Consider the following 18434-nt stretch of genomic DNA (forward strand, 5'->3'; position numbering starts at 1 on the left):
AGGGCTCAATCATGCCAAGATGCAACATCATGTCCAACTCCTTCCTCAGGACAGGAAGCAGATGTTCTGGAACCCGGTAAGACAGCTGTCTCACCGGCTGCTCATCCCTCAGAAGAATCTGGTGTTCTACCAGCTCTGTCCATCCAGGTTTCTCCACGAAGAGTCCCTCTGGCAGGATGCTGCAGAGTTCCCGCTGATGGTCCTCTGACAGGTGGGTAAGGTCCAGCTTGCTCCCCTCCTCACGGCCAGGCAGGTACTGCTCACTGTACTCTTCCTCCTCTTCAACCGCTCGGATGAACATGGCAGGCGCTTCTGGCTGTGGTTCTGGCCACTCACTCCACTCCTTCAACATATTGACATGGAAGACTTGGTGCCTGTTACGGTGGTCTGGCATGTGGACCTCATAAGTCACCGGTCCCATCTTCCGCGTCACCATATAGGGCCCCTGCCATTTTGCCAGCAGTTTGTTGTCAGAGCTGGGCAACAACAGCAGGACCCGGTCACCAGATTGGAAGCAGCAAGCCTGGGCTGATCGGTCATACCACATCTTCTGCTGGTCTTGCAAACCCTAACCCTAACCCCTAAAACACTCCCATCACAATGGGCTGCCCCACAAAGAACCCAGAAAACCCCTCTATTTCCCCCCCCCAGTGGAATAGTCCATCTGTTTCCCCAAACGAGACACGGAAGTACGTTTTGAATGCCGGTGAGTGAATTGCTACCGGAGTTGTAATAACAAAGGTTTTAACCAATAAATGAAGTTTTTAACAGCCAGTGTGAATTATTTTACTTTTGGATATGAGACAAAGATTATACAGATGAAGAATGAAAATGACAATATGTTTTAAGCGAATATTTTGAATGAGTCAGATGCACAAACAATAGCCATCTAGAAGTGCCGGTAGGCCTTTCCCTGCACTCTAAAAACTAAGTTTGGCCCTGCGTAATTAATCTATGGCAAATGGTGATTAATGACAATATGAAAGAGATCTTAAACAGTACATACGGTGGTGGCAATGAGAATAGCAACAAGACAGGACAGCAGTGATTAAAAAATGCTGGCAAATGGCTGCCTGCGCGCTGCGCGCTATGTCAGCGTCACAGCTCAGCCCGTGACACCTGCACCTCCGAAGTCAACTGTGTATAGAGATCGGTTGCACTTTTCTCCTGATAATGTGAATGGAGGATTTGTCTCAGTGTTGATAAGGTCAAGTTCACTTTGACCTCCAAATAGCTACGAAGCTGCATACCAGGCACTATGGCTCTAATCACTGCATCTACAACCTCCAATTCTGGAAACCCCTTGTTTAGACCATGTTCAATTTGCTGCGCTAAGCTTGAAAAAGTCAATTTGTCTTTTTGACCAGGCTCACCAATTTGTCCAGCAATTTTAAAGTCTTTGTGCCTGTGATGAGGTGGAGGGTTGTGGGCTGTGTTCTGTGTTACCTGTTTGTTGTAACTGTTGCTTTTGGTGTCTCTTTCCTCCTTGTTGTCTCTCTTGTTCTGTGTGCTTGATAGCTGGAGCTGCAAGGCTTTGATTTCCTTTAATATTTTTTTCTCCTCTTCATCTTGTTTTTTCTGCTGCTCCTCTGCTTGTTTTGCTGCACTAGCATTATACACAGCCTGTAGCTCGTAGATTTTGTCTTGAAGATGGAGTAAGTCAGCCATAACTTGATCCTCAAGGTCCTCTAACTCTTCTCTCTGGATGTAGCTTGAGATTCGCTTGATGAGAGCTGTTCATCCTCTGCTGCTAACATGCTCTAACTCCGCTCCGGCGAGGATTAGATAGTCACACAGCTCCGCCAAACTTTCTCTGGGCAGTAAACACAGTTCTCTTATAAGTCCGAGTTGTAATTTCTGTATCTCTGTAGATGCCATCCTTCTAGCAGAATATGGGTGCTAGTGGTGAGGTGGTACTGATGAATCTCCATAGCAGTAGCTCTCCTGGTATGTAGCAATACCTCAGATCACATGCGGCCGAAGACGGTCGGGGTCCCATGCTGGCTGACTCCTCACCTGCTCCGATGGTCCGGGTTGTTTTAAAAAGGGATGTGTGATGGCTGGGGACACCTCTCATAGATGTTTAACCATGCTGCACACTATCCCAGCGGTGCCTCCAAATGTTACACCCCATTACCGGGGGAAATGATAAAAGAAAAAAGAAAGGGAAAAAACTACATGAGCATGACACATTAGCCTTCATTCAGTGTATTCCATTTTTCAGTTCACCACATGCTTCTTTTTCAATGCGGAAACAGGCTTCAACAATCAATTGCTGAGCAGCACATTTGCCACAAACTGACAAAAAAAAAAAATACAATTGAGGTTTTAAACATAACTTATGCAAGTGCATTCTCATAACAAGTAAGTAAGAGGTTGTAAACAAAAAGTGATATAAAATAAAACTGTTTTATCTATAACTGCTGTTACTGTTTCTGTTGTTGTTCCCATACCTGCAAGATAAAAGCAGTCAAACACAGAACGGATGATCAATCCTCTTTTTAATATTTTTAACTCAGGACATGTGGAAACAATGAATTATTATTCCCTTTTTTTCTACCACTTCCTGTTTTATGAATTGTAATGTTACAATGTGAACAACATGAATTACATTTTTACAATCAAGTCTTGCCATGAATTATTATTTTTAGCCATAAGATCCTTGGTCTTTTTATCATGCTCAACATTATAACCACGACACAAGCAAGACAGCCCAAGAAACTTATACAACTGGAAGCCTTTTGCAAGGACGAATGCACGAAAATCCCCCAAGTAAGAACTGAAAGATTATTAGCAAGCTACAAAAAGTGTTTACAAGCTGTGATACTTGCCAAAGGGGGTGTTACTAAGTACTGACCATGTCAGGTGCCCAAACTTTTGCTTCAGGTCCTTTTCATTTTTGGTATTTTACGCCCATAAATAATGGAAATAAAAATTTAATCTTGTGGAAATTATTAAAGAAATGTGTCATCTTTACCCTTATGCCTTTTGGTGATCAGTTCATCTTCTGCTCACTTAACTATTCACAGTAACAGACATTTTCAACAAGGGTGCCCGAACTTTTGCATGCCACTGTACACCTCACCATGCTACTGTATTAAATGTACATTCACGTCAACTACTACACAGATTTTTATAAATTACCTCCCAGAGTTATCAACTTTGATTGGGTCACTGTCAGCCCCCGCAGAACTTGATCAGGCAACTGAATGCTATTCACATATATAACTATTCACAGTAACAGACATTTTCAACAAGGGTGCCCGAACTTTTGCATGCCACTGTACACCTCACCATGCTACTGTATTAAATGTACATTCACGTCAACTACTACACAGAGTTTTATAAATTACCTCCCAGAGTTATCAACTTTGATTGGGTCACTGTCAGCCCCCGCAGAACTTGATCAGGCAACTGAATGCTTAGAGTCAACATTCCACTATACTTTGGATAATGTAGCGCCACTTAAAAGGAAGATGATCAGAAAGAAAGAATTAGCACCCTGGTATAATGATGACACTTGCACTTTAAAACAGACCACTCAGAAATTGGAATGTAAATGGCATCAAACAAAATTGGTAGCCTTCAAATTAGCTCAGAAAGAGAGCTTCCTGAAGTATAGAAAAGCTCTTAGTGCTGCTAGATCAACATATCTGTCCTCCCTAATAGAAGATAACAAAAATAATCCTAGATCTCTATTTAATACTGTAGCAAAATTAATCAGAAAAAAGACCACTATAACCACATGCACACCTGTAATATGTAGTAGCAATGACTTCATGAATTTTTTTCAATAACAAAATTGAAAATATCCAACAAAAAAATCAAACTACTAATTTAAGGTCAGACAACTTAAGTGACAATTTAAGTAACCCTGTAATTAACAATATAACTGTATCAGATAAGCAATTAGAATGTTTTACTCCCCTTAGAAAAATTGAACTACTTTCATTAATCTCTGCATCAAAATCCTCAACTTGTGGACTAGATACCTTACCTACATATCTATTCAAACAGATAATACCTGAAGTAACTGAACTGCTTCTAAAAGTAATAAATTCTTCTCTTAGGATTGGCTATGTACCCAAATCTTTTAAACTTGCAGTTATCAAATGCCTGATTAAAAAACCTGACCTTAATCCCTGTCAGCTGTCCAATTATTGGCCAATATCAAACATCCCCTTTATCTCCAAGATCCTAGAAAAAGCTGTGGCACAGCAGCTATGCTCATATTTACATAGGAATAACATCCATGAAATGTATCAATCAGGATTTAGACCTCATCATAGCACTGAGACAGCACTGGTTAAAGTAGTAAACAACCTGCTGTTGGCATCTGATCAGGGCTGTGTCTCGCTGCTTGTGTTGCTTGACCTTAGTGCAGCATTTGATACCACTGATCATTCCATTCTTTTGGATAGACTAGAAAATGTTGTGGGAGTAAAGGGAACGGCCCTCTCCTGGCTCAGCTCTTATTTAACTGACTGCTATCAGTATGTTGATGTAAAAGATGATTTTTCTAGACATATTGAAGTAAAGTTTAGTGTTCCACAAGGTTCTGTCTTAGGACCACTGCTTTTTTCTTTATATATGTTACCTCTGTGTGATATTATTCATAAGCATGGTATTAGTTTCCACTGTTATGCTGATGACACACAGTTTTACAGTGGGGCAAAAAAGTATTTAGTCAGCCACCAATTGTGCAAGTTCTCCCACTTAAAAAGATGAGAGAGGCCTGTAATTTTCACCATAGGTACACTTCAACTATGAGAGACAGAATGGGGGGAAAGAATCCAGGGAATCACATTGTAGGATTTTTAATGAATTAATTGGTAAATTCCTTGGTAAAATAAGTATTTGGTCACCTACAAACAAGCAAGATTTCTGGCTCTCACAGACCTGTAACAACTTCTTTAAGAGGCTCCTCTGTCCTCCACTCATTGCCTGTATTAATGGCACCTGTTTAAACTCATTATCAGTATAAAAGACACCTGTCCACAACCTCAAACAGTCACACTCCAAACTCCACTATGGCCAAGACCAAAGAGCTGTCAAAGGACACCAGAAACAAAATTGTAGACCTGCACCAGGCTGGGAAGACTGAATCTGCAATAGATAAGCAGCTTGATGTGAAGAAATCAACTGTGGGAGCAATTATTAGAAAATGGAAGACATACAAGACCACTGATAATCTCCCTCGATCTGGGGATCCACGCAAGATCTCACCCCGTGGGGTCAAAATGATCACAAGAACGGTGAGCAAAAATCCCAGAACCACACGGGGGGACCTAGTGAATGACCTGCAGAGAGCTGGGACCAAAGTAGCAAAGGCTACCATCAGTAACACACTACGCCGCCAGGGACTCAAATCCTGCAGTGCCAGACGTGTCCCCCTGCTTAAGCCAGTACATGTCCAGGCCCATCTGAAGTTTGCTAGAGAGCATTTGGATGATCCAGAAGAGGATTGGGAGAATGTCATATGGTCAGATGAAACCAAAATAGAACTTTTTGGTAAAAACTCAACTTGTCGTGTTTGGAGGAGAAAGAATGCTGAGTTGCATCCAAAGAACACCATATCTACTGTGAAGCATGGGGGTGGAAACATCATGCTTTGGGGCTGTTTTTCTGCAAAGGGACCAGGATGACTGATCCATGTAACGGAAAGAATGAATGGGGCCATGTATCATGAGATTTTGAGTGAAAACCTCCTTCCATCAGCAAGGGCATTGAAGATGAAACGTGGCTGGGTCTTTCAGCATGACAGTGATCCCAAACACATCACCCGGGCAACAAAGGAGTGGCTTCGTAAGAAGCATTTCAAGGTCCTGGAGTGGCCTAGCCAGTCTCCAGAGATCAACCCCATAGAAAATCTTTGGAAGGAGTTGAAAGTCCGTGTTGCCCAGCGACAGCCCCAAAACATCACTGCTCTAGAGGAGATCTGCATGGAGGAATGGGCCAAAATACCAGCAACAGTGTGTGAAAACCTTGTGAAGACTTACAGAAAATGTTTGACCTCTGTCATTGCCAACAAAGGGTATATAACAAAGTATTGAGATGAACTTTTGTTATTGACCAAATACTTATTTTCCACCATAATTTGCAAATAAATTCTTTAAAAATCAGACAATGTGATTTTCTGGATTTTTTTTCTCGTTTTGTCTCTCATAGTTGAGGTATACCTATGATGAAAATTACAGGCCTCTCTCATCTTTTTAAGTGGGAGAACTTGCACAATTGGTGACTGACTAAATACTTTTTTGCCCCACTGTATGTATCTGCAAAACCAGATGAGAGACACCAGCTTAATAGAAGTGAGGAATGTGTAAAGGACATTAGACACTGTATGCTTATTAACTTCCTTCTGCTTAACTCTGACAAGACAGAAGTACTTATACTAGGACCACATGCAGCTAGAAGTAGGTTTTCTGATTACACAGTAACTCTGGATGGCCTTTCTTTCTCTTCACGTGCAGCAGTAAAAGACCTAGGGGTGATTATTGACCCCAGTCTTTCATTTGAAACTCATATCGATAACATTAGCTGGATAGCTTTCTTTCATCTCAGAAATATTGCTAAGATAAGAAATTTAATGTCACTACGTGATGCAGAAAAACTAGTTCATGCTTTTGTTACCTCCAAGTTGGATTATTGTAAGGCCTTACTGTCTGGATGTTCCAATAAGTGCATAAACAAGCTCCAGTTAGTTCAAAATGCAGCAGCAAGAGTCCTTACTAGAACTAGAAAATATGACCACATCACCCCTTTCATATCCACACTGCATTGGCTCCCAATCAAATTTCATATTGTTTATAAAATACTACTATTGACCTTTAAAGCACTGAATGGTCTTGCACCACAGTACCTGAGCGAACCTCTGGTCCTTTATGATGTGCCATGTCTACTTAGATCAAAAGATGCAGTCTATCTGCTGGTACCTCATATAGTGAAGGCTACATCAGGGGGCAGAGCCTATTCTTACAAAGCCCCACAGCTATGGAACAGCCTTCCAAGTAGTGTTCGGGAATCAGACACAGTCTCAGCATTTAAGTCTTGTCTGAAAACATATCTGTTTAGTCAAGCCTTTTGTTAAGAGTGTTTATGAGGTAAAAGAGTAGATCTAGAGGATCCACAGACAGAATGTTTTGGTAAACTGGGATGTATGGATGCTGTCAGTCCCCCACTCCCTTGCTCACTCAAGTTTGTTGACAGTGTAGTGGCTGGCTGCTTTATGTCCCGGGGCGCCCTCATGTCTGTGTTACCTTCTGGCTCTCCCCTTTTAGTTATGCTGTCAGAGTTAGTTTTGCCAGAGTCCCTGCTTGCACTCAACACAAAATGTATACGGTTCCTACTCATCAAGTGGCATTGGGCATACCTAACAACCTGTGTTTTCTCTCTCTTTCTCTTTTTACATATCAATCCTGAGAACGATATGCTGACCTCTTCTGCTCCTTGGACCTGCCTGATCCATCCTGATGCCCTACATCTGGCTGGAGTCTCATCACATCGCTCCAGTGGAGGACAGCCCCATATGGACAGTTGAAAGTCACACTTGGAAGATGCTCTGGACACTTACAGTAATGCTATTATGGCTGAGGACTGCAGTTGTCATGAACAGTTTTACACTCAAGTTTCCATCAATGAAGAGTTATAACATCAACAAAACAGACTTCATGTTAAAACTGTTAAAAATATTAATCACATTGTCTGTTATCACCCTTTTTGAGTCTGGTTCCTCTCAAGGTTTCTTTCTCATGTCGTCTTAGGGAGTTTTTCCTTGCCACTGTCGCCACAGGCTTGCTCATTCAGGATAGATTAGGGATACAATTTTTATTGTTTAAAATGTTTAAAGTCTGCATGTTCTCCCCGTGTCCGCGTGGGTTTCCTCCGGGTGCTCCGGTTTCCCCCACAGTCCAAAGACATGCAGGTTAGGTTAACTGGTGACTCTAAATTGACCGTAGGTGTGAATGTGAGTGTGAATGGTTGTCTGTGTCTATGTGTCAGCCCTGTGATGACCTGGCGACTTGTCCAGGGTGTACCCCGCCTTTCGCCCATAGTCAGCTGGGATAGGCTCCAGCTTGCCTGCGACCCTGTAGAAGGATAAAGCGGCTAGAGATAATGAGATGAGATGAGATGTTTAAAGTCATTAAAATTCTGTAACGCTGCTTTGTGACAATGTGTGTTGTTAAAAGCACTATACAATTAAACTTGACTTTACTTGAATTGAATTGAATTGAATTGAATTGAATTGAATTGAATTGAATTGGGCTTTGGCATAGACTCAGGCATGGACGTGAGTTCAGACATAGGCCTGGATGAGGGCTCCAGACTAGCCAAGGACTTTGACAAGGGCTCCAGACTCGACATGGACTTGAACTCTGGGACTGGACATGGACTCCAGACTGGATATGGATTCAGGCATAGACATGGGCTTGAGCATGAGCATGGACATGGATTCAAACATAGGCATGGACTCAGGAGTCAGCATGGGCATAGACCCATGGACCATGGGCATGGATTTAAACATGGGCATGGACTCGAACATTAACATGGGCATGGATGTGGGTTTGGGCATGGACCCTGGCATTGGCATAGGCATGGATTCGAGCATGGGCATGGACTCAGGTGTCAGCATGGACACAGACTCAGGCATAAATCTGGACTTGAGCATGGGCATGGACCCTGGCACCATCATGGGTGTGAATTCAAACAGGAGTATGGACTCAGGCATGTACTTTGGCCGAGATTCTGACCTTGGCATGGACTTGGGCCTGGATGTGGACTTGGCAGTCGAAAACAACTTGCCTTAGCAAGTGCAGCCATGCTGCTGCTCTCCATAGCGGAATATTCAGAAGGCTGTGGGATCATCAGGAGAGAATGCACACTGTTTTGGGGCCTACTTCTCTATGGTTTGTCTGTGTACTGGCCCCTCTCACTGATGTGAGGTCCCGTCTTCTGACTCAGCTGGCTACTGCAACGCTGATCAGGGTTACTTTTCTTGCCATTCAGGATCATCTCTTTTCAGCCAGATCCAGTGGCTAGCTCTCTCTACTGCTACTTGGATCTCCTTGATGATGGAGTTTTGTCTTAAATGGGTTAGCCCCATTGTTGACAATCAATTCTTTAGGCATCTTCTTATGAAACCATGGCAACTGACTTCAACTGGGAAGTGCTGTGCACTCCAACCAGCATCCTCAAGATTGTCCAACCACACTTGAGAATATTCATCCTTGCATTCTTGAGCAGCATCAATGTTATCTTTGTGTGGGACAGTCAGTTCAGAAAGGTAAATTATCTTCCGGTCAGAGCACCATACCACAAGATACCACCATATGGTTCAGAACACCATACCACTTCTTGGCAGGTGGTATTGGGAAGAAGAGTTCATAACCAGGAAGGTCTGCAGTGACCTCCCAAGTTCCCATCCAGGTCTCATCAGTCTCCATTCTTTCCTTCTGCTTCAGATAGCTTCGCTGTCCAGGGCAAAAAAACGTGATGAACTGTCTGCTCCTGCACTTTTGTGGGGGTTTTTTGCCTTCACTGATCTCATCCATTTGTTTGTTGGTAGCACTGACAATTATCTTAAGCACCTCATTGTGTCTCCATGTGTACCTATCTAGAGCAAGTGAACAGTTAGATAGTATATGCTTCAGTGTTCCCACTTTTCCACATCTACATTTATCTGCTTCTGGAATCTTCCATCGCACAAGGTTGGTTGGAGAAGGGAGCACACTGTAAGTTTCATGCAGCAAGAAGCTTAACCGTGAAGTGCTCCATTTCCTGATTTCATTCCAGCTCAACTTTCTTTCAATTACATTTTCCTCCCATTTTATCACTTGTCCCTGATGGGAGCATTTAATTAAACAGAGCTCTCTTTTCTCAGCTTCTTTTGCTTTTACAAAAGAAAGAAGATGACTTGGGTATGGACTATGACCATTGCATGGATGTGGATTGAGATCTTGGCATGGGCACTGGCATTAGCATGGGCATGGACTTGGACATGGGCTTTGATCTTGGCATAGGCTTGGTCTTGGTTTAAGTGAGGATGTCCACACTGAAGCCAGGCAGAGGAGCGAAGAGTTCATCCCCACTGAAGCCAGGTGGTGAAGCAATGACCTCATCTTCACTGAAGCTTGGCGACAAAGCAACAACCTCATCCCCGCTGAAGCCTGGCAGCAGAGCAATGACCTCTTCAAAGCCAGGTGGAGGTGCAAAGAGCTTGTCCCCACTGAAACCAAGCAGTGGAGCTATGGTCTCATCCTCACTGAAATCTGGAGCAGAAGCTACGGAAGTCGACCTCTGGAGTGAGCAGTGGAGCAGAGGCTGCACTGTCTTCTATCTCTCTATCTCTTCTTCTTCTCAAGGTTTCTTCCTCATGTTGTCTGGGGGAGTGTTTCCTTGCCATTGTCGCCACAGGCTTGCTCATTGGGGATTGATTAGGGATAAAATTAGCTTGTGTTTAAAATCATTAAAATACTGTAAAGCTGCTTTGCAACAATGTCTATTGTTAAAAGCACTATAAAAATAATCTTGATTTGACTTGACTGTCAGCCTCTGGAGTGAACAGCGGAGTAGAGTCTGCGCTGTCGACCTCCTGAGTCTCAGCCCCCCCAAAAAAATTTTTATGGGGGGTCCTCCTTCTGGAAGCCTAGAACCAGAACTTGAGCTCCTTGCAGAATAACTTGGAGCTCTGGAGGCATGGGTGCTTCACTCTGACTAGGCTCTTGGCCCACCAGCATGCCGGTCCAGTGAGCCAATAAATCCTGCAGGTTCAGTTCTGTGAGCCTTTATGGCAAATTTTCTAAAAGACAAATAGTATGTCTGCCATACATACTGTCAAGTTCTTCTGAGTTTTGTTTAACCATCAGCTCCCGCCCAAACTTGAAAACGGCCTGATCCACCCATGATGGTGCAAAGGAACAACTCTTTGCCTCCAGTTCTCGTTTATCTTTCTTTACTTTGAGACAAGATGACTGATCACTTCAGCTTAATAGGTTGATAACCTAAACACAATATAGACTTCATAATATTATTTCACATGCATTCAACTTAGATAGTAATTTTTAATCAATTAAATGGACTTTTCAGAACGGAATTCAGATTATATGCATAAATTAAACTTTGTTTAAATTATCTCATCTCATCTCATTATCTCTAGCCACTTTATCCTTCTACAGGGTCGCAGGCAAGCTGGAGCCTATACCAGCTGACTACGGGCAAAAGGCGGGGTACATCCTAGACAAGTCGCCAGGTCATCACAGGGCCGACACATAGACACAGACAACCATTCACACTCACATTCACACCTATGGTCAATTTAGAGTCACCAGTTAACCTAACCTGCATGTCTTTGGACTGTGGGGGAAACCGGAGCACCCGGAGGAAACCCATGTGGACACGGGGAGAACATGCAAACTCCACACAGAAAGGCCCTCGCCAGCCACGGGGCTCGAACCCGGACCTTCTTTCTGTGAGGCGACAGCGCTAACCACTACACCACCGTGCCGCCTGTTTAAATTATATAAATATGAATATAAATGTTCATAAAAAACAGATCATTAATTAAGTGTCTGTCCATACGTCATACCAGTTGTATCTTCAGAGTGGATCGCACTGATGGTCTTTCCTCCGCCATCTGCCAGCGTGCCAAGAGTGTGATCTGCTTGGTTGTCAAAACTTTTATCACTTCATCTCAGCCGCGATGCATCGTCATAAGCAGTCAGAGTAGAAATTAACTAGCAAAACTTTAGTGCTGCTATTTTGGTTCCACCTTTTTTTTGAGTCTCATTTTATTCTTGTTTTGATGCAACACCTCCCACTTGAGCTCCTGGTTGTTAACCCAAGGAGGTCACCTCAGTCTTCTGTTCGTGGTTGGTTAGGCAGAGTTGGATTTGCCTCTGGTTGTTCTGCTTGATTTCCAGCTGTTGTTTTACTGTTGACTTGCTCCTCTACAGGCAGCAAAACAACCAGGCGTCTAACATCTCTATGTAGGATTGTGGCAGGGATTTTTGTTTGGAACCTCTTTGTCTTATTCTTTTGAACAGGTTGTACTGATGAGACAGGATAGCTTGGGAAAGTCCTCACTTCCATATCTCTCACAATGCCTTTCTTGTCCATGTTGACACCAACAACTCTGGCAAGTCGATACTGACCTCTTAAGGCATTTTGGTCTGCCACCCACACAACATCTCCAACAGCTACATTTTGCTGTTTTGTGTGCCATTTACTCCTTACAAAGAGATTAGGTCCAGCTAGCTGACTCCATTTCCTCCAGAATCTGTTTACTTCTGTTTGGATTGCTCTCAACCTTTTGTAAGGGTATTTTTCAAACTCAATGCTTCCTGGGTCACCTTTAGGGCCGGTTCTTCCCAGCAGCAGAGAATTTGGGCTGATGTAATCAATACAGTCCTCTTGGCTCTGAGTCCGGGCATCTATGGGCCTTTCATTGGTAAGATTAGCGGCCATGTACAGGAAGGTTTGAAATTCTCCCCATGTAAAACCTCCATCTCCTCCTAGGTTATGCAAGGCTCTTTTCACTGTTCATACAGCTGCTTCAGCAGCTCCATTCCAGTGAGGTGAGTCTGCTGGATGTATTTTCCAGGTCCATTCAGTCCCTTGTTTGGCTGCCTCATTCTCAAGGCCTGACTTCTCCAGCTGGTCCAAGAAAAGGTAGAGCTCCTTGAGGGCAGGTCTGGCTCCCACAAAATTCTTCCCAGCATCTGACCATAGCTTTGTTGGATGTCCTCTCAATGTTATGAATCTTTTGTAAGCCAGTAGGAATCCTTCAGCTGACTGGTCACTAACAATGTATGCATGTACAGCTCTGGATGCCATGCAGCAGAAGACAATTTCCCACACTTTGAGCTTTACTTTCTTCCTTACTTCATCCTTTACCTCATATGGTCCAAATAGATCCACTGTTGTGAACTGGAATGGTCTGGCTGGATTTGTCCGCTCTGGTGGAAGGTCACCCATTATTTGCTGACACCTTATTGCTCTGGCCTTTCTGCATGTCATACAGCTGTCGACAACCTTTTTAGCCAGTTTCCATCCTTTTACCACCCAGGCTTTCTTTCTCAGCCATAAGAGTGTACCTGCAATTTCCTCATGGTTTGCATTGTGGGCTTCTAGAGCAAAGAGGGTGGCTATCCATGCATCATATGGTAGGATGGGTACTGCAGTGTTTTTCTCCTCAAAAATTTGGATTCTTCCTCCACATACCAGTAGTCCATTTTCCCCTTCCCTATAAACAGCAAGTCTGCTGACAGTAGTGTCTGGAAAAGTTATGCCATCTTGAGCAGCAAGGAAGAGATCTCTGAGTGCATCCTCACATTCTCCGGCAGTGAGAACAGCTCTCTTTGCTTTGGACTTTACTTTTTCTATTGAAGACATCTCCTCCCACTTTGGTTTGTTTGAGGTCTTTGCCACCAGCATCTTCCACTTTGTAATTGCTCTCCATACCCAGGTAGTTACTCTTACTAGCTTGGTTAAACTGCTGAACTTCCTCTGGTCAATCAGCTTTCCAACTGTGGAACCTGCTGGTCACCTTTTGACTGGAATCATGGGTTCTTTATTGCAAGGGATGTTTTGTGGGACATCACATAGGCCTCTTCTCACCTGAGCTTGGGTCAGTATCACTGAGAAAGATTTTCTCTGAATTTTATCTATGCCCTCTTTGGCATTTGCGGCAACTTCTTTGGCTGACTTTGTTGGCCACTCTTCCACATTTTGCTTCATAAAATCTGGTCCATTCTGCCACATGGAATTTTCATTCAGGTCCTCCAGAGTTGCTCCTCTTGTTATGATGTCTGCAATGTTCAGGTGCCCTGGTATCCACAACCAGTCCTCAACAGATCCAACCTTCTGGATTTCACCAACTCTGTTTGCAAAGAAGGTCTGGTATCCATAGCTGTTCCACTGGATTGTTCCTAATACAGTTTGGCTGTCCAGTAGGTGGAACCAATGTTCAATCTCCATCCAACTGTGTTTTTCAATGTATCTCCTCAGCCATACCACAAAGACTGCACCACAGATTTCAGCTTTGACTGGTCCAGTGGTGTTAGTTTTGCCTTGGACTCAACTAGTCTGACTTGAACACCCTTCTCTGTCTCCCACCTGAGGTACACCACAGCTCCACAGCTCTTGTCACTTCCATCAGAAAATGTTATTCCCATAGGTTTTCCAATCCAGTCAACTGGTGTGAGGCTTCTGTGGAAGGTGAGCTGGTTTAGGCAAATATACTCTTGAAACAGTTGGATGGCTTCCTTCCTGAGTCTGTCAGAGAGGGGTTTATCCCAGGTTTCTTGGATCAGGCTTCTGTCCTCAGTCTCCTGAAATGCTTTTCTGACCAGTATGATGCCCTTTTGTTTAGCAGGTGTGACAAGACCTATTGGGTCATAAAGGCTAGCTACTTGGCTCAGTAGCTCTCTTCTAGTCAGGGGGTTAGGAGTTTTTTCTTCCACCTGTCCTTCAAGCAGGTTTTGGCCCATTCTCATTTTCTTTTTCCTTTTTGAGAAATTGATTGAAGTCATTGGATAGAGTTTGTCCTCTTCAACCAAGTAACCAACTCCCAAAGCCTTACTGTCTCCTTCCTTCATTTGATTAGGGAGAATGAGGACTCACTCTGTCAACACTCCTGTTTCACCTATCACATCCTCCTGCCTCCCACTTTGGCCTAGCCAGACCCATGGTTTGAGGAAGAAACCGCCAGCTTTTAGGATCTTCCCAACTCTGCTAATGATCTCGTCTAGCCTTTTTAGGCCATTGTGGGATGTTAAGATGTCATCTACGTAGGTATCCTCTTCTAAGATTCTACGCTCCTCCTCCAGATGTGTGAACATTGGCAGCTTTGCCGTCTCCCTCATGGCCAACTGTGCAATGCTTCCTGCTGGTCAATCACAGATGTTGACCCTGGTGATAGCATACTCCTTGATTTCCATATCCTGAGAGTTTCTCCAGAGAAATCTGTGGAGGTGCATCTCTAGGTCTTCTAACCACACAGAATTGTAGATTTTCTTGATGTCACCTAGGGCTGCATGCACACCTTTCCGGAATCTAAGCAGAACTGCACGGATTGGATTAAGTACATCATGCCCCTTGAGCAGGATGTCATTCATGCTGAGGCCCTTAAACTTCTGGCTGCTGTTCCATACAAGACATACAGGAGTTGTGACAAGAGTGTGGGTTTGGAGTTGTGACAGAGTGTGGGTTTGGCGCCACCAGGTGGCTCACATACCATACAGGTCCTTTCCACTTGCTGACAATCTCATTGCTGAGTTTTATGGCTGCTTTCCTTTCCACCATCTCATGAACTTGAGCTGTGTATGCTGCCTGCCATTCAGGTTCCTTTCTGAGTTTCTTTTCCATCCTCAAAAAGATGGCATCAACCCCACTCCTGTTATTGGGTGGAGAAGACAGATCTTCAATCCATGGGTATTTTGTGTCCCAGTGTGGCTGATCACTGTGGGCATCTGCCTTTACATAGGTCAGACCTTTCTTTATTATTTCAAGCTCTCTTTCTTCACTCAGTGACATCTCCTTGCCTCCTGGCTGACAATTTCCACATCAGCATCCCCCAAACTTTGGTTCCCAAGCTGCTCCGATGCTGTCCCATTTCCACCAGCCAAGGAACTCTTTGCCAGCACCCGCCCTTCCAGTTTTAGCTCTGGCCTCCTGAAATTCAGTTACCTCTTCATATTTTGTCGCGCTGGGTCTCATGGATCTGGCAAAGTGTGTCTCAGACCTATATGCTGCCATGTCGACTTCCTCAAGGAGATCTGGATGTGCTTCACGAACAGTCTTTCCAAGACGGCTCTTGCACAAGACAAGCTCTCCAACAACTTTTTATTTTATTTATTTATTTTTTTATTTAGCCTTTATTTAACCAGGAAAATGGTCCCACTGAGTTACAGTAACTCTTCCACCGGGGAGTCCTGGCCAAGACGGACAGCAAAATAGTTACACATACACAAAAGACAGGACAAACCACAACTACACTACAGATAACATACTACACTCACTACATAACATGCTACACACACTTCATAACATATTACACACACCAGCTCACTAGTAATGACAGACTATGATTAAACAAAGTAACACAGACAGCTAAAAGCAAACAAGAAACCATAGGTTTAAAAACAGTTGCATAGCTCAGTTAAAGCTGATTTCAACCGGTTTTTAAAAATGTTAATAGAGGGAAGAGTTTCAAGATTTAGAATGGCCTGAGATTCATTCCAAACATTTGGTGCAAATGATGAAAAAGCTGTTTTACCCAATTCTGTTCTTGTAAAAGGTGTGCGTAGTAACATTTTTTCTGATGACCTAGTCCTGTAAGCACTATTTTGATAAAAAAGTAAACTGGAAATATAATGGGGTAGTTTACCCATAAGTGCTTTCGCAATAAAAATCAAAGCATGGACTTTTCGCCAGAGGGAAAGAGATGACCATTGCACTGTTTCATACAGAGTACAGTGGTGAGTCCTAGCCGATGCACCTGTGATAAAGCGCAAAGCTGAGTGGTACAATACATCTAACTTTTTTACTCCTTGTGGAGCGAGTCTTCCTTCTCTGTGACTGATAAGCAGTTCAATGCTTTCTGGTCTTTTTAGCTCTTCCAATTCAGCTTCAGGAAAGAATTTCTGGAGTTGCTCAGGTTTAATGGCTTTGTTTACTTTGGCTATTTCTTTTAAGCCATAACAGATCAGTTCGTGTGCTCTTTCTGTCCCTCTGGGTGTCTTCACTCGCACTTTGAGAAGATATCTTCTAGTTTTGACCTTCATAGCCATCCCCCCAACTCTGTGGACAACTAAGGTAACCTTTTCACTCCGCAGATTCAAACTTTTGGCAGCTCTGTGGGTGATGTAGTTGGTGTCTGATGCTAAGTCAATTTGTGTCCCAATTTTCTGTCCTGCATTTGTGGCTGCCTCCAACAGCATCAATATAACTGGCAGCTCTTTCAGTCCACTTGATCCCATCACTCTAGGCTCATTCTCCTCAACACAGTTTGCTTTTGCAGTGATGTTGGTGCTGGTGAAAGCTTTCTTAAACTTTTTTGCCATGTTTGGTGAGAGCTCGGACACAAACTTCTCTTGTTCCTCTGTCAGTTTGTGCTCTTTCATCCTGCATTTTCCTCCCTTTTCTGCCTCACCTCTTCTGAAGTCTCCCTTTAGGCAAAGAAAGAAATGGTAGTCTGAGGAGTTCCCCTTCTTACAGTTTCTGTTTCTACACAGGTAAGTGTCTTTACAGTCATTATCCTCTCCATGACACCCCAAGCACTTTTTGCATGCTCCCAACTTTTCCACAGCATTCATCTTTTCACCAGGTGTCAATTCCTTGAACCATTTGCAGAAGAAGATTTTGTCTTTATGCCTTTCATCTCCACAAACAACACATCCTCCATCTTTCCTTGTAGACTTTGTAGATGCATACTTTTTGTCATATCTTCTCTCTGGCTTCTCACTTACCCCAATTTGCTCTAATTTTTCTAGAATCTCCTCTTGAGTCTTCAGGAACTTAAGGAGGCTGTCGAAGTGATTATCAGGTGTAACACCATTACTGGGGTTAACCATATAGACAAACCAGTCTCTCTTCACAAGGTCAGGAAGTTTATTCTCTATTGACTTGATCATGAGTGAATTTTTGATGGCTCCTGTGTTGCCAAGCTCTGTTAGGTCATCAAAGGCTTTTTCTACAGTCTGTATTAAATCGAATACTTTCCTTGGCTGGTTTGCCTTTAATGCAGGAAGCTTATCTAGTTCTTCAATTATCTTCAAGGTAATTGTGGATTTATTTCCATATCTGTTCTCCAAAACTCTGAACATGTCATCAGCTGTGCTGTATGTAGACAGGTGAAGGTCTCTCAGGATTATCTCATCTATGCTGTCTAAGAGTTGACACTTCTTCACCTCTACTGAGCCAGTTGGTTCTCCCAGTCTTTCTTCCATCGATGAAATTCTCTTTTACAACCTCTGAATTTGGGCAAACTCATTGGCTTTATCCTCACAATTGGCTGTGCAGCTGGGGAGATCTGGAGCCTCTCAGCATGAATTCCATCTGCAAGTTTTTGTGCTGTAAGAAATTCTGCTCTCCTTACATCAAGCTTGTTGTTGAGTATTTTGAGGTCCTTTACTCTGCCTTCCAGATTATCCTTCTCTGCTGCTGGAACCCACTTCTCCCATGCTGCAAAGCTTGTGATTGCATCCTCAGTCAGTCATTTCATAACAGTCACCTGCAGCTCAAACCCATCCCGGTTCACAGCAGAAACTGGTGTTGCTGCAGCTCCTTCACAGGCTCTCTCTGCTTCCTGGATTGCTGTTTCCAGCTCATCTTGTCCATACCTAGACCACAGGTTAGCTTGGAATATTTCTCTGACCTCCTCCAATCTTGTCTCACAGTCATGAATTGCTTTTTCCAGGTCAGCCTGCTGTTGTTTA

At 43.4% G+C, this 18434-nt stretch overlaps 1 pseudogene; it reads right to left on the minus strand.

The window, feature by feature from the left end:
• LOC132867644 (protein rapunzel-like) overlaps positions 1-1529 on the minus strand; it is a 33400-nt pseudogene extending 31871 nt beyond the window's left edge.
• Between the last annotated feature and the right edge of the window lie 16905 nt (positions 1530-18434).

The sequence above is a fragment of the Neoarius graeffei genome, chromosome 19, assembly GCF_027579695.1.
Source record: "Neoarius graeffei isolate fNeoGra1 chromosome 19, fNeoGra1.pri, whole genome shotgun sequence".
NCBI classification, from domain to species: Eukaryota; Metazoa; Chordata; class Actinopteri; order Siluriformes; family Ariidae; genus Neoarius; species Neoarius graeffei.